The sequence below is a fragment of the Amblyomma maculatum genome, chromosome 1, assembly GCF_055883805.1.
Source record: "Amblyomma maculatum isolate TAMU_Amacu chromosome 1, ASM5588380v1, whole genome shotgun sequence".
NCBI lineage: Eukaryota > Metazoa > Arthropoda > Arachnida > Ixodida > Ixodidae > Amblyomma > Amblyomma maculatum.
In genome coordinates, this window is record NC_139344.1 from 129,693,833 (window position 1) to 129,711,010 (window position 17,178).

The 17,178-nt window shown below is 43.3% G+C and overlaps 1 pseudogene; it reads right to left on the bottom strand.

Annotated features, from left to right (window-relative positions):
* Window positions 1-5,810: 5,810 nt before the first annotated feature.
* LOC146203908 (uncharacterized) overlaps window positions 5,811-17,178 on the bottom strand; it is a 44,236-nt pseudogene continuing 32,868 nt past the window's right edge.

Below are 17,178 nucleotides of genomic sequence, written 5' to 3' on the forward strand. Positions count from 1 at the left end.
GGTCACGGGGAGTCTTCTCGCCATGGTGCGCGCATCTGTTCACCTCAGATCGCCACATAGCGAGCTGGGCATTATCCTCGAGCAGACGCTGGTTTCCGACTTCGGGGAAGAATTGTTAGGAGAATCTGCCCCAGTCTGCGTAAAATTAGTTTCGATTACTGGTTTGCATCGTTAGACAGCGGTCTGACTAACTGCTCGCAAACGGCTCCGCCCCTGCGAGACCATTTATAAATGAACACCGACAGTGTGAAAAATTCGAGGCTAACCGTATGGGGTCTGAAGTCAAGAATTTCCACCGCGACTTCCTAGCTGGTAGCGCACAACTTCAATTGAAGGGTAGTTGTGTACCACATTTGTAAAGCAAGTTCAGTGTACCTTACTTAGATTAATGTAACACGTGAGTTACGCTTTCCAGTGAGTGATTACGCGCTTACTCTTTACTTAGCCTTGAACACGCTAAAACTATAAATGAGAAGGACTGAAACCATTAGAGACCGCTGGAAGGAAAAAAAAAAAAGAATTCAATATTTGTAATGATCGTCATTGCAGGCTTTGAAATGGTTACGTGCAAGCCTAAGTAGGAAAGAGGTTATAATTCATTAAATCAGATAGAAGTGTAAAATAGACAGTGCTATCATGGGAAACATGAGTTATTTGTTATTAGTTGCGTGCCGTAACGTGCGGAGACTTGCAGCCAGGAACTTCCATGACGCACCACAATCACGACCGACCTGTGAAGCGCTAATGGCTCACACACTTCTTTATAAGCTAGTCGGCATTCGCTTGATTGTCCATTTTGACAACTTTTTCGACAGATGGCGTAGCATAGAGAACGACTCACGCTTACAATAGTTCCATTTCTGCGATGAAAAATTCCGCTAATTGCGAGCAAAGATATGTAACATTCTGCCCCCCCCCCCCCCCCCCCCCGAAAAAAAAAAACGTAGCACGTACACAAAATAAATATACATGCTTATTTTTACAGCATGAATCTTCAGCAAAATCTGAGTCGGCTGTCGTAACCTGAGCATGCCTGCACGTAGTGCTTGGTGTTATTCAATCAATCAATCGACTTTATTGAGCTTTTTTTTCTCCTGTCGACAGAAAAACAAATGCTAGGGTTACTACCCCTGTTTGGCATGGACGGCGGACAGTCATAATTTTACAATGCTCTGCTTGGAAAAAAAAAAAAATCAGCAAGTAAAAAGAATGTGCAATATGGACGGGTGCTGTGTCTGAAACAATATCAATGTGAGAAATGTGCATGTATTTACATTCACTTGCCACATATTCGTATAGACACTTCATTAGTATCTTCAACTCGCGGGAGTCAAGAACGGCAGGGTTTACGCACGATAAACAGAAAGGTCCCGAGTGATTAGATTTGATTGTGAACCCGATCTGGCAAAGATACGCAATGAAGCTATCTCCCCATAAGTGGTCGTGGCCTGCTCTACACACTTGTCTGATTATTTTTGATGGCTGCTCCTAAGGATGTTATCTGTCCTTTTGGCAACAGTTACCTCAGAGTTCCGCATTGCGATGCCCAAAGAGCGCGAAAGAAAAACGACAAGCTTGTTTTATTCCTTAACGAATTTCGTTTTAAGTTCCACGTCATTATGATTACTGAAACCTGGTATTCTTCTACTGCTGATGTTTTGAATCTTCCGGGATACGAGAGCTTTTTTCTAAACAGGACCCACCGACGTGTGGGGGTGTCCTTCAGTTGATATCAAAACAATTTGCATGTGCCGTGCAACCAGAGTTTTCTGAAATGAACGTGCATTACGAGGTTATAACGACTCAAAGCGAAAACAAGTTATTTGCTTTCATTTACTGACCACCTAACGGAAATTTAAACCGCTTTTTTTTTATTTTTTAGAGAAACTGTTGAATTTCACAATAACGAATGAGCTTCATGTCATTATAGGTGGCGACTGCAATATTAATTTGTTGGACAACAAAGCTGCCTCACGTGAATTCCAAATTTTGCTTGCTTCATTATTTTGTGGAAACGTTATATTACAGAGATTACGCGAATTACCCATCACTCAGAAAGCCTTTTAGACGTATTTGTGGCTAACAAAGTGTGGCGACTGTGTTACGTCGGGCAGGATAATTACGGGATTAAGCGATCACTTTCCCATATACATGGTCCGCAGTTGTAATGCATTTCTTTAAAAAAAAAAAAAAAAGAACACCGTCCTGATTCCTACACTCTAAGACAAATACATTTCACAACTCTAGATGCTTTTAGAAGTGAAATAAGCAATTTAAACCGAAGCGCAGTCTTTGCCTCCAAAACTGCTTACCAAACATATGAAACATTTCTCTCATTATTTAAGTCATGCTATCACAAATGTTTTAGGTTAAAAGTAGTAAATAAAAAAAAATTACGGAAGCCTTGGATGACAGATGAATGCTTTAGAATGATTAAAAGAAAGGAACAGCTATACGCAAAATATGAGAAAACAAAAATGTTGGATGACCTCTCTGCTTTCAAAAAATACATAAATTTTGTCGCAACCACATTGCGTAAGACTAAGAACACATATTGTGAGAACCTATTCAATAGTTCAGCTAGTCGGACTGATGTCCTATGGCGCGAAATTAATAAACTATTAAACACTGGTACAGGCACCAAGCACTTGAACTAACAGTAAATGATAAAACACTGAAAGGGAAGGACCTGGTGGACGAATTTAACAAATACTTCACTACTCTATCCTTAAAGGACAGCGGTGAAATTATTAAATATTTAAGCGTACCGAACCCTAAAAGTGCCTTTTTTGAACCGACATCTTGTGATGAAAATTACAAGTTTTTATGTCTTTAAAGAATAGTAAAGCCCGAGACATTTAACCTAGAAATCAAGCCTGTTAAATACGTCCTAGACCTGTTGCCTCCAGTTCTTTGTCACATTTTCGATACTTGTTTACATACTGGTACCTTCCCAGATAATATGCAGTGTGCTAGAGTAGGAGTTATATATAAATCAGGTGATAAAAATAATTTTTAAAATTATCGACCGATCTCGGTGTTACCTGTTTTTTTTTTTCTTTTTTTTTTCAAGGGATTGGAGAAAATAATATGTAAACGAAGCACATGTTTCTGTGATAAACATAATCTCCTATTACAGCAGCAATTTGGGTTCCGTCGAGGCATGTCCACTGAGTTGGCGTTGTTGACACAAAAGGAATTGATACTTAGAGGGTTTGAGGATAATAAATTGACTTTAGATATTATAATAGATATTTCAAAAGCATTGGACAGAATTGACCATGAAATTTTATCTACAAAATTAGAACATTACGAGTTTCGTGGAGTTTCATGGTAAGCTTCTGAAGTCATATTTAAACCACCGTAAGCAATGCGTCGTAATTAATGAGTGTCACTCTTCTGTACTAAATGTTATTTCAGGCTTACCGTAGGGCAGCATACTAAGACCGGTTTTAGTTAATATTTACATAAATGATATAATAAACACTAGCACCACTTGCATCCTACATTATTTACGCAGACGGCACAAGCCTTTTTTTCCAGTCAACTTGTGTCGATGAGCTCGCAGATCTCGTAAATATTACACTAGCAAAACTGTTTCAATGAACACAAATAAATCGTTTAGACATTAACGTTGCAATAACAAAATCCATAATATTTACACCTGTACAGAAGGCTATTAGTCCGAATATTAACATAAAACTCGGTTCCGAACAAATAAAAGTCGTTAAAGAAGCAAAAACACTGGGAGTGACCTTTAGTCAGCACCTAAATTGAAACGGCCACGGGAAACGCGTGGCAGCAAGCCTGGCTATAGCTTGCGGCATGCTGTGTAAGTTCCGACTGATTCTTCCGACTGAAATTAAATTAATTTTTTCATAATGAAACCTTTGCTCTCCATATTAATTATTGCAGCCTTGTTTGGACAGATGCATCTCAAACTAACCTTACCAAATTGCTGCGGTTACAGAAAAAAGCCATTCGTCACGTTGCAAATTCCTCTTATGGCGCGCATGCAAGAAACATTTTTGCATCGCTTAATGTGCTTCCTATATAACACTTATACAAATTTAATCTTTTTATGAAGTATAAACAAAGTCTCAGAAATAACAACCCCACTTTCCTCAATTTAAGAAGACCCTCAGAAATACCTTACTTATTCAGGAACAGAGAGTGCTGGTTTACACCCTCTTCCCGTACGAATCAGGGCCTACATATGATTAACTACCACATACCTACTTATTTGAATCTCCTACAAAAAAAAAAAGATATTGACGTAAACAAGATTACTAAAAACAAGTGGAAAAAATGCCTTATTCTAGAAAACACATAGGGTTAATCATGTTTATTTTTCCGACACCATTTCCTTTTGTATGACTGATGTGCTACAATGTTTTATAATTGACCACCTTGTTCTTTCTTATACGAGAGCCTGTGTACATTTGAATGTACGTGACACTTTAACAACTGCTCTCAGTTCTCCTGAAGAAGGTACTCAGCGGTAACGCTGGTGCAGTCCGACAGAAGAGCGTTGGCAGTGCCCCGTGAACAGGATAAAGCGTTCAAAAGTGTGGCTACCCGCCCATCGCTCCCTTTCGTTCCTCTAAAGCACAATGCCGCTGCAACAAGAGGAAGTTCCCCAAAATGGATGCTGGGCATTTCTTGAAATTAAGTTTTTGTCACTACTATACATCTACGTGAATATAACGCAAGAGGAAAGTTTCAATCATGTTCCTTGTGTTACCATTACTCGAGGGTCAAAGTTGCAGAAGGGCGATCAACAGTATTAAAAGCAGCAAATCCTACTACACGTTAACGCGTGTAGTGAGGGGAGGGGGGGGGGGTAATTGCGGGAGGGGCGTTTTGAAGTTGATTATTTAAGGCAGCAGCAGCAACAACAACAACAAAGCTTGTTTCTCCCAGATTTTTAACGGAATTGCGGAAACCTAGGCACCTTGCGTAAAAATGAAGTTGAAAAAAAAATACACCATTCACGACATAACATCCTTTCTGCGTAGTGCTGCTGCGCCGATATATATCTGCTCATCGGGACACAACTTAAAATATACGCAAGGTAACTTCATGGCTGGATGCGCCATGGCTATCCTGGCGTCTTCTATTTTAAATGCTCAGCTAAACAGATGCTCGTCAGTCACAGGTCAATCTTGAATCGTGAGTTAACCTCTTGATCATTTACAGGGCGCTGATTTGGTTTCAGGTTTTTCCCACTGCTTTTATTTAGCTGACTGACAAGTTGTCCTTTTATCAAATCTTTCGAATTAATAGTACCCGCCAATGTCGGGCCTGGGTACACTGCGCATCAACTCTTTCCTGCAAGCCTGCATTCTGTATAAAAAATCTCTGATTCTTTCTTTTTCCTTCTCACTATTGGCTAGCACCGTCTTTGACAGCCATGTCAACGAAACACTTTTTTTTTTACTTGATATCAGCCCCGCCAGCAAATATGCGGTAATCCCTTATGGCCGTGGTGTAAAGTAGAGAACCGCCAGAATCATGAGAAAATAGGGCGCTGATATTCGCCACATGCCGGCTGAGCAATAAAAAACGCTGCAGCGAAGTCTAAACAACTTACGTCGACCCTGAACCGTCACATCGCGGCCATTGCTATATCTACCTTCGTTTTGAGGAGACAGTTCATACTTAGGCGCCTCGGAGCACCGCGGGTTTATTCCTCATTCCTCAGAACGCAATGAATAACACTCCGTGCACGCACACGCACACGCACACGCACACACACACACACACACAAAGGGGGGAGGAAGAGGGGTGGGAGGAAGGAAGACGGATTACTAGCACTGGCCCTGCTCTTGCATGTAGATCGTGGCGTTAAAGGCCTCCGTTCTAGGGCAGTCGAAGGCGTTGTGGAAGCCTTGCAGCGCGAGCAGCGAGAAGCAGCACAGAGCCTCGGCTATGCAAGGCGGCTCAAACCTCTGCTGGTGCCAGCTCATGCAGAGGCCGACGAAGAAGAGCTGCTCGGGAGCCAGGCCCAACTCCTGTGCTGCCCTACAGAAGCGGGCCGCGTAAACAGGAGAGTGGCGGACCTCCTGCGGTGACACCAGAGTTCACAGTGTGCATGCGGAACGATGGACAACAACGCACTCTGTAGTTTTGAAAAGCCGTGCTCGAAACGAGGTGCATGTATGTATAGAAGGGAGACTCGAGCCGCTAAGGTAACGTGTTCATAGCCTCGATATAACGCTCCAGCGCGCCTTGAGTAAAAGCGTCTGTGCATGCACTCACTGCAGCGTCATTGTCATCGCTACTATCATCCTCGCAGTAGACAAGGAGAATTATGATCTGCGTTTCACGATCCTGGGCCTAGGGCAGTTGGTTAAAGCTCTCGGCTGGAAATCCAAGGGAAATGAGTTTTTATTCCCTGTGGAGGCAGCATTTTTGTTTTCTTATGACGTCATCAGGATGATTAACAAGTGACACATCAGCGCACAGATCTGACGTACAATTCCCGCGCACAACTCTCGTGCACGGGATTTCGTTCCATGAGCTTAAAAAAGCATTCGCATTAATAAACGAAGTGCTTTTAGGAGCCTTGCACAGCATACGTGCACGAAGATTAAGGACAAAAAGTAGACGATATTGAGTGCTTTCAACCAGTCAGTGACAAAACCATAAGCTCTTTGACAGAAATGACTAAATATGCCCTAAGGGCTAGTTTTCTGGCACTGCGTTCCCGCATGCAATAGCCTATAACGAGACAACCGTTACTCCCGTAGAGACTATACCATGGGCCGTAAACCACGGTTAGTTTGCGGACGGCCTAACCTTATGCCCTGAGGGCTAAAAGGTAGTATGTATGCCTCTTTTACAGCGGTTTAGTATTTATTTAGCGAAATGGTCATAAAGGCATCAAAAAGGGGGGTGTTTATACCAGAAATACGAAGAAACACGACGCTATAAACGTCATATGAGAGCACTGTAGAGAGTGCAAGGCGCTGTCACTGGAAAAGACTGGCTCTCTCTGCATTAGAATATAATGAGAAGGCTCGTCTCGGAGCCCTTTATCTTTGCGAGGATGTATTTGACAGCAACTGTAAATGCATTGACATTAGCGAGCAAAGTACGACCATGGACCCCTTATTGAAGCAACACAAATGTGTGGGTTGGTTCCCGGTTCACTCGAAAACCAGAGCCGATGTAGAAAAAAGAAGCTGATTGGGAGACATCATTAGCGCGGTTGATAACATTATAGACCTGTCGTTGCCAAACAGCTATAGGAGGTTTTGTCATCTGTATACAGGGTAAGGCTAAAACCCAGCAATGAGTGTATATTGTACGAAACGAAAATTCTTATCACCTTTTAGGCATCCCAGTACGCTATTTTGTTTTAGTTTTGCGAGAGTTGAACAAATGGGGCCAGATCAACACCCCCTAGACTAAGAGAAGGCCTGTGCAAGTCCCCCTCTCCACAGCCCTACGTCACGACAGTGATCAGCAGCGCCGAGCGCAAGCGTACGCAGGCAAGGCAATCTGGAACGACTCGGCCTGAGTGTGCGTGTTTCGAGCCTGTGTTCGCTGTGTTCCTAATCCGTGCTGTATCGGCGCTTGGGAGCAAGGTATCCACAATGTCTCGGTGTTGTTGTGCGCCAAACTGTAGTTCTAACTACGCCAATGGATCCAAAGCGCAAGTGTACAAGTGTCCGTCGGACTCGGCAGCTCTAAAGGCAGCGTGGATAAAGGCTGTGCCGTGGAAAGAATTCATACCGATGAAGTGCACTGTGGTAAGAAAGCGTTCTTTTTGCTTCCTAATACTCGTGCTGCTTTGATTTAGCGCAGTATATTAATGCGCATGTGTGCCGATATCGAGTACACAATTCGTGCAGCACAGCTACTAATAATCGAGTAGCATCCGCCCTGTTTTTAGCGCGGAACAAAATTGTTTTGCAACCTAAATTATTTTCTTATGGAAACAATTTTACTTTGCTAGTGGCCACGTGATCGTAGTTGCCGTAGTAAATGACTGGTTTAAAGCAGGGTTAGCTGCTCGCTGCGTTAATATATTGATGGCAATCGCTGCTCCCACCTTACTCAGCTTTTTTTATATATATTTGCATTACAGCTTTGTGACCACCATTTCCGTGAAAGCGACCTCGTATTCACCACAAGCTGCACCGCCGAGTGTCATCAAGGTCGTGTTATCATTTTTCAGTGGCTTGCCAGAACACTGTTGCATTAGAGGAAATCACCAGGCGGACGAGGTTGCCCATTCTGCACACAATGACGCACTTTCCTGTATCGAGGGTTGACGCAGCGTGTGGTCGCCGCTCTTTGGCACAGGAGCTCACACTTTGAGCGAGGAACAAGAATTTTGCAGCTGTCGCCTCGACAGTAGACATGGACCGCGTCTTCGCCTTCCACATAACATAGCGCGTCGCGAAAGAACACTGTTGTGCCGTCTATGGCTCTGTGTTGCTTTTACAAACCATGCTCTCAGGACGGGGATGGCCGACAGCACTGCTTGTGAAAGACGTGGCTGCGAAGAGCCGACCGATCGTCGCTTGTGTTAGCGCCTTGGTTTTTTTTTTTTTTTTTTTTTTTTTTGAATCGAAAGACAAACGCTGTGTTGTGCTCTGAACTGCCTCGATCCTCGCCTTGTAACACAGGATAATATATTCACTCCGACTTCCCTCAAGACAAGGCACTGCTTTGTTTCTGCGATTGGCTTGAGTGGCAAATCGTGACTGTATTTCTAGCCTCTCTTTCCCTTTTTAATAATCTCATTTCTCTTCCTTTCCTCATTTCAGGATAGACAACCGGAACACCGTTCTGAGTAATATATCTGCCTACCATTATCTATCCATCTATCAATAAATGCGCTCTCAGATGAATTTTGCGTCCGTCTTAATTTTCATTCATGTAACTAAATGAACGTGAAAATTTCCTGGCAACTTCATTTCTGGCATTGAAACAAATGCTAGGTGGATTGTGTCAATCTTCTCATATACTTCAAAAGACTGGCAATATTAGATAACGCAGGTAACACAAGTATAACTCTCTGCATCGCTAGAACTAAAAATTATCAAGCGGTAGCTTCTAGAGCAGCGTTAAAAAAAAAAAGGAAAAAAAAAACGCGACCGCGTAGAGTGAAGTCGACTTTCAGGATGATCTCACTACGATGACGCCATATAACCTTGCACAGACCTTGTAGTAGTCTGGGTGGTGTTGGCCAGATTCGTACCTGGGTCGCCACCACGTTCTCGTCAATCTCTGACTAATTAAAATTTTATAGCAAGCTCGTGTGCTCTCTTAACATGTCAATCGAGCGTCTCTCCTTGCGCACTGTGTAGTATTTTCCTCAAGATGATATAAAAGACTGTGGCAACAGTTCGCATATTTACGGCCATGCTTCGTGCCGCATACTTTCGGCCTGTTCATCGGTAGGCTCACTTGTTCGCAAAGGCTAGCTAGCTTGTTCTACGCAGTGGATACTTAATTAAATATCGTGTACGATTCTGCATGAAAAACAACGATAACTGACCAGGAACACTTCCCACTTGTGACGTATCTGTTGCATGCGCGGCGTTCCTCAATTCTGTTAGCGGAAGGTATGAGGTGAGCAGTTATCTTCTTCTATTGCTTTAACGCCAATAATAGAAGAAAAGTCACGTTTAACAGCTGCTTCAGAGGAATTCTGCATAATGGAATATAATTCTTGTGATGCAACCTAAATGGCTGCGCCGAAACAACCGGGGCGGCAATTCCTTCCTCAGTTCGTGTGCACCTGGCCGCCTAACCTAAGCTCAAAAACGGTTTCGAGCCCCGCTCGTCGTTTCTATATATATAAAAAAAGAACCTGAAACCCAATTTTTGGATGCCTTTTCTCTTTCTTGAGGTACGCTGCTCCAAAAACGAAAATTCCCGGCGTTCGCATTGAACGCTTATTGAAAAACACAGCTGAAGTTGTTGTTCTGCGTTTACTTCTCGCTAAAGAAGGTCTTACTTCTAGCTGTCATCGTAATAACACCCTTAAGATGGCGCTTCTGAGCGGAGGGAAATGTTTTGAATTGGTCTACAGAAAAAAAAAAAAGAAAAACGACGAGAGCTCCAAGTCAATGCGTTGCGCATTTGCGAACATGCCAGACTACATTTTTTTTTTTTTTGCTCGGTTACGAAAGTGGAAAAATTTTATTCCCTTTCATTTAATAAATGTGCCCAGGAGTGCAGTCATGCAGACATCAAGAAGAATATAGCTACAAGTGGTTGGACTGTCGGCTACAAGAGAGGACGACTTGCACCAGCTTCTAATGAACAATGTTAAGAGCAGTAGCTTGCTCCGATTTTTTGAAAACAATAGTCTACACCACTTGCTTTAAGCTAAAGACAGCCCCATTCTGTGCCACATGGCAAATCTCCAAGAAAAAAACAACAACAACCTGATGTTGATAGTTGACGCGGCACTCTCTCACCTAATAACTAACAAAATAACACAACGTTACGGTATATGGAATGTTCATCTGAGTTTTTGTCAGCGTGGGAGAAAGGAAAACAAATACTAAACGTTGCGCCTTTCGTTCAGAATAAGAAGGGGACGCAAATGAAATACGTGTACGTTCACCAACCAAACGCAAATCTCTACAGCGAGGCGCAGAGGACGGGATGCTTCGGATTGACTCCGGCTCTTTAAAAAAACAGATGAGCTTCCTGAATGTGCATCTAAACCTCGGCACATAGACGTCATTGAAACTGGCTTCTGTGAAAATGCGCCCACCAATGTTTACTCACCCTGTAAACCTTGTAGAGGATCTCGGCGGTGACAGTTGCCCGTATGACGTCTTTGGGCAGCTCAGTAACGATCAGTTCGCTCTCCACGAAGAGGTTCCGCAAGCACCAGTACTCGCCCCTCAAGGTGTTGAAGAATTCGCTGGACCACTCCCGCTTGTAACGGCCGCTCTCATTAAGGACGCTAGGTTCGCACAGGAACAACTAGGCCGCCTGTCATCACAAAGAGATGTTCATTTTTTGAGGACTTGGGCATTTATTTTGCCTTATATAAAACCTAGACAAAGTCTTCCATTTTAGCTTTTTCGTTGACATCCTGTATATATGCTCAGCGCTCCTAATTATAAAGAGGGGTTAGCGCTGCCATATTCAGGCAATATAATCTTTCTGAACTGTTTCTGGCGCTCTTGAAAGTGCTGCAGCGGGACACAACACCAATCAGATACAATCGGCGGAGCGCTAAAGTTATACATACCACTTTGTTTTACCGCCGTTTCTAGTGGCGCGTGACAATGCTTGATCGGCATCAGCTATTTCTTGTGAGTACCAGGCCCCATTGAGTCTTTTGTCCACAAGTATAGCTACGAGGAAGACCTTCAAAAGGTGACAAATGCAGAAAAGTTTTGACCTTTTATGCAATGAACTTCAACTATTAGGAAATCAAACTGACTTCAGTTGCTGCTTCAGCACTTAATCGAAATGTTCGATTCACAGTAACCTTTTCCCCTGCCTTCCTCTCTTCTACCAGCAATTTCAATGTGCAACCATTACCACTGTCATAAAAACAAAAACTGTCCGCCGTGTGTCTGAAGCCTCTGCTACCCAACCGCGGCTGGTACACGTAAAGGTCACCTGTAACTGTTAATTGGAAGCTGGCGAAATTGAGAGAGGTAAATCTCCCCTTTTCCTTTTGTAAGATACAGTTAGGAGCATCGTAAGATTCGGATAACGATCAAAAGATTCGAACGTAACGAAACTCTTTTAATGCGGTCCTCATTACAACTTAAGCGGAGACAAAAATACGTAAGCTTTGGCACTTAGAGCGCATAAGTCAAATCGGTCTTCAAAAATATTTAGTATCAATTCATCTCAAACGTCAGGACCGATAGCACTACCAGAAAATATTTTTTAAACCAAAAATGCGCAGTTTGCCATAACCATACAACGGGCCAGAAAAACCACTGGTTTTCAAAGCTGGTATTGAGCCGGGAGCTCTTTGTCGCCTTTCCAAAATAGCTACACCGCCCGCACCGATCTCCTAATTCGTATTACATGTCTTTGATTGAAAACGAGAGATCGAGAAAAGGGCTCGAATTATCCTATGGTCATCATTAGCGAATTACACTTAAAAAAGTGGTAGGGTGCTCGATTACTGTGCCCAAAGACGCGGGATCGAATCCCGGCCTCGGCGGCAGTTCCTTGATGGAGGCGAAAAGCTAGGCGTCCGTGTGCTGTGCTATGTCAGTGCACGTTAAAGAACCCCAGGTGGTAGAAATTTCCGGAGTCCTCCACTACCTGCGTCTCTCGTAGCCTGAGTCGCTTTGAGACGCTAAACCCATAAATAAAATATATATATATATGACGGAGGAATTAGCAGGGTTAGGGCAAATGCGAATTAGGCGCGCCGGCTCGTCGGTTTTGGCTCGAGGCCCCATTTCTAAGGTCTAGCGGTTTTCAGACAACGATCGGCGAAATCGATGATTGGGGAAATTTGTGGTAGCGAACTATAAAACGTTAGGGCCGCTTAACGATAGCAGTGCTACAGCGGTGCGTTCTGGATCCGTTGTGCACGGATGGAAGTTCATCCAGACGACTTGTAAAGCAGGGCGCGAGAGACTGACAGCCAAACATGTGGGATGTGCGGCTGCTGATCTGTTGTAGTGGTGATCTAAAACAGTGCACAGCGAACCTGATCTCGTGGCGCTGACGCGGGATAAAAAGCCATTCGCGGCCATAAAGGGTTTTTATTTCATTTCAAGGTCACGGAGGTGTTTCGGACTGATATCGGCAGATACTGACAGACCGAGACTAGTGCCGGCGTACTGAAAACCGCCAGATGCCATGTTCAATGAACTTACTTCATTAAAGCCTGCAGGGGAAGTGGTCGCCATGCAAGAGCCAGTGATTCTGTTTTGTGATTCCGTCAGTTAATTTAAAGTGCGCGCACTACCAGGAATGTGAAGGAAGAACTGCCTAAAAAAAAAAGAAAAAATGTTGTGCTCAAGCTTCGTAATTTCTTTCTTATTTCATTAGATTGTTTTCTGTGGAAAGCAAGGAGCGGAATCCGTCTCACTTCTAGGTGGACACCTGCGCTTACTATTAACGGTACACAATTTGAGGTGAATATGTCGAATCCCTACCCCAAACTAGGCTCCAACTTTTTTTTATTTATTTATTTAAAATACCCTCAGGGTACAGATGTACGTTACAGAGGGGAGGGGCGCCTACAGGCTATATATATAAAAACAGAAGGTTAATACCATAAGCGTAAAAAATATCCGAAAAACAAAGCGCATAAAAAAAGAACAACGAGGTACATGGGTAATTTAGGACGACGGCATAGGTGTAAAAAAATAATATAAAAATGCAATAAGCAAAGCAGTATACAATGAAGATAAGCAAATAACCATACAATAAGTTTTAATAAGTTTTAATACTATACAAGAAAGAAAGTTTGTAGCGCGGATCTAAATTTAAATTTAAACCAGAAGATGGCTGCAAGTGGGCAGCGGACTGATATGACACCTCCGCGCGCACGTTGCACAAGAACGAGTATGATCATGGAAGACAGTTGGGCTAGTTGGTGTGTATTCGTTAATGACTGCGACGTTGCAACTAGCGTGGAAAAACACAAAGGACAGCGACAAAAGGCACCGACGGGACAACACGCTAGTCCCGTCGGTGCCTTTTGTCGCTGTCCTTTGTGTTTTTCCACGCTAGTTGCAACGTCGCAGTCATTAACAAGAACGAGTGCGCCATATTTTGACACGAAACCATGCGTGTGTATTTTTCTCGGCGCTCCATGTTTTCCTTCGATAATCTGCTGGGGTGCGGCGACGGCAACGTTTCTTTGGAACAACGAGGTCATTATTATTACTCTCTCGCGTAATGATAGAGGCTAGTAGAAGCCTCTGCGGTGTCCACGTGTTCATCGCAGCCTAATCATAGCAGTACCACTGCGTGAGAACAGTCGCATAGTACAAACTGTGAACAGCGCTTGGCGAGAACGAAGTTTCGACGCAGTAGAAGAACGGAAGAATCACAACGACCGAGGCGAGGCAAATATGAGTCGACGTCGGAACGGCGAAGCCGCTTCTGATGAGAAAATACGTCACCAACGACGCACCAGTCAGCCCCCGTGAGTGCGCTAAGCGCTACTCAGCTGGCTGGCCTGAGCCTGATACTATCTCAAAAAGAGCAAACCATCTGCTGCATCCTTTCTAGCGACTATTCATCTCACCTAAGTTAGTTACCTTAGGAGTGAACCGCCTCCTTCGGCCAAGAATACAACTGCCCGCGCACTCTATCTGCTAGCAAAAAGGACTTGAGGGATGGTTTCACTTCCTTCGCTCGTATAATACCGCAGAGGTGCATGACAACATGTAGCATGCATCTCTTCTGCTGAACATAAATCGAGATCTCCACTTACACGGCCTGAAAAGTCCAATACATTGGAGATTATCATTCAGCGATGGCATGCACTTGCATCCATGAGTATGAGAGGAGAGTTCGTTCTAATTGTCACAATTTCTGCGAAGCAATTATAGTTATGTCGATAAGCTAGAAACGTTTGTATTTTCCAACGGCGTCATACACGTTATCGCACATCTTTAAAAACTTCGGGCGTCCGAACAAAAACACTTTGCTGAAATACCAATGCTCAGGCGCTCTGAAGAAACTTTCGCTAAATCTCCATAAACCTTCTCTATTCTCCAAGAAATGTTAAATGAAAATTGCGGTGCTGTTATTGTGCGAACGCTCGACATGATCTCGAGTGAAGATATAGCCTTTGCCAAACATCTAGAACCTAGATGGTTTGCTTCTAATCCATGTAGCGACACTTCACCGTTCATGGAAGTTGTAGCCTTCGGAGGGGGCAGGACCAAAAACTTCCGTACCTTCTAGAGATTTGGAATACTGGAAATGCATTGCGTGCCACTAGACGCGGCTCTAAATTAAACTCTTTGGGGTCTTAAATATTTGACAAAGACTATACAATGGCTTTTAATGCAATACTTTATGGAGCAGGACGACAGTTACCTACGATCACAAAGGACGAACCATCACTATACCGTTCTCCATGAAACTGCTCTGGAGTGAAGGTTCAGCTATATACACCATTAACTGAGCTGTGCATAGTCTAACGTGGCAATGATCTGTTGCCACGTTAAACAGTTGGGACACTAGATTTCTCAAAACATATGCACGAAGAAGAGCGCAGTGGTGGCTTAGTATCCACCTCGCACGCGGGAGGTACGGGGTTCGATCCCCATTGCCGCCCACCGCTGACGGCCTGGTGATCGGCTTCGCTAGGATGAAATGCTTATGAAACGGGCCTCTGGCCCGACATCGAGTAAACGAAACACTTTGTGTCGTGGTGCTCTTCAACCAAGATGCCCTTGCGCCATCAAAATTCATCACCATCATGATTACCATCCAAGACGAAGAAAGAACACGCTACACTTAGAGTGCTGACTTTCCCAGTAGAAACAAAAATACAGAAGTCTCAAAAATACGACAAAATATTTCGTAGTTTTGTTGTAACAGCAGACCTTTCTGTAGTTGTGGAGCACTTTTTGTAGCAATGTAGCTTTTTCTGTAGTACTTTTCTGCAGTCTGTAGTTCTGTAGTACTTTTGTGTGGTAACGATACAAATTAGCGGGATTATTACGCAACTTTATATAGTACCAATAGGTTCGCTGTAAAAACTACACAGAAATGCTGTTGTGACAACAGAATAACATTTCCTGCAGTTTTACCCAAATTGGTTACAAGGCATTTCGTGTATCGAAAAAAGAAAAGCTATATCTTTATCGCCTGTAACTCCACATTCTTGTGAGGTGAAGCGCCATGCCCAAACGCAGTTAACAACTTTACTTCGCGAAGACATTCAAGACATACATACGTGATCTCCGCTACAATATAATCGTCAAAAGAAACCAGCACGCGAACAAGTGGCGTACAAGATATCAACACAAAAGAACGCAATTTCACGGCAAAGAAGATAATCTTAACCAGGTCCGGTCCACTAAGTAAGACAAAGCCATAAATTCATCCAATCTCGCGAATGAACTGATACAACCATAAAAAAGGGAATGCTGTTAGGCGCGATTACAGATCAGTAAAGCAGGACAAGACCCGACAAAATAACCGAGGTAAAACAGAACACCATCTCTAAGCTGTGCCAAAGAAAAACAGCGAGAAAAGCACCAGGCCACACCAGCACAAAGACGCGCAGCTCAGGAAAGCCTCACCAGAAACAATAAATATACTGAAAAAGGCACCCAGTACAAATAATACTAAAATTCAACGACAACAACAACAAATAAAAAAAAAAGAAATAAGAACGCGAAAATAGTACATTCGACTGTATTTGAACCGATGAAAAGTCGGACCTACGTGAGAGCTGACAGAAAATAGAAGAACCTTTTTCAAAAACATAAATGACGCATTCAAAGAAAAATGAAAACGAACGGAAGACATACTGCGAAAGAAGGCCAAACCAGAACCTATTCATGATCTTCCAAAAACGAAAATTCTCTGATCGAATATTTAGGGGAAGCCCTCAATGTGGAGTAGATTTGTAATAAGGGAGTAATTACTCGTTGACATCCACCCAAGCGCACTCATACGGCTACAAAGGAAAGCTATACAGCTTTCTCAGAAACTTCGTGGAGTTAAAGAAAAACTCGTCCTGGTTCGGGTATCAAACCCGGAACCACCACATTTCCAGGGCAGTCGCTCTACCAACTGAGCTAACCAGGACGGTCCTTTCCTTTGTAGCCGTATGGATACACTTAGATAAATGCCAATGAGTAATTACTCCCTTATTACGAAGATACTTTATCCTACAAGGAAATAGAAGGCTTGCACATGCAAAAGCTTGCAGTGCCGTTGTGGAATGTGTTACGCATGTTACCAGAAACTGCGTCCTCTCAAAGTAGGGTATGCAGTTCCGTTTGTTATCTTCCTTGCAGACAGCGCAATGTTCGGCCAAGAACCCTCTTTCATTTTTTCCTACATTCAACTTGCGCTCTCTTTCTCTTTCATTAAATCATATGCCGGTTTGGCCTGTGTAAACTTTACCGCAACTTAGGGGTATGCGGTGCACTACTCAAGAAACACATTCCATGAATTTCCTTTCATGTTTGATGGTACAGGGAAGTTTCTTATTGTCCATCATCACGCATACCTTTGAGAGTT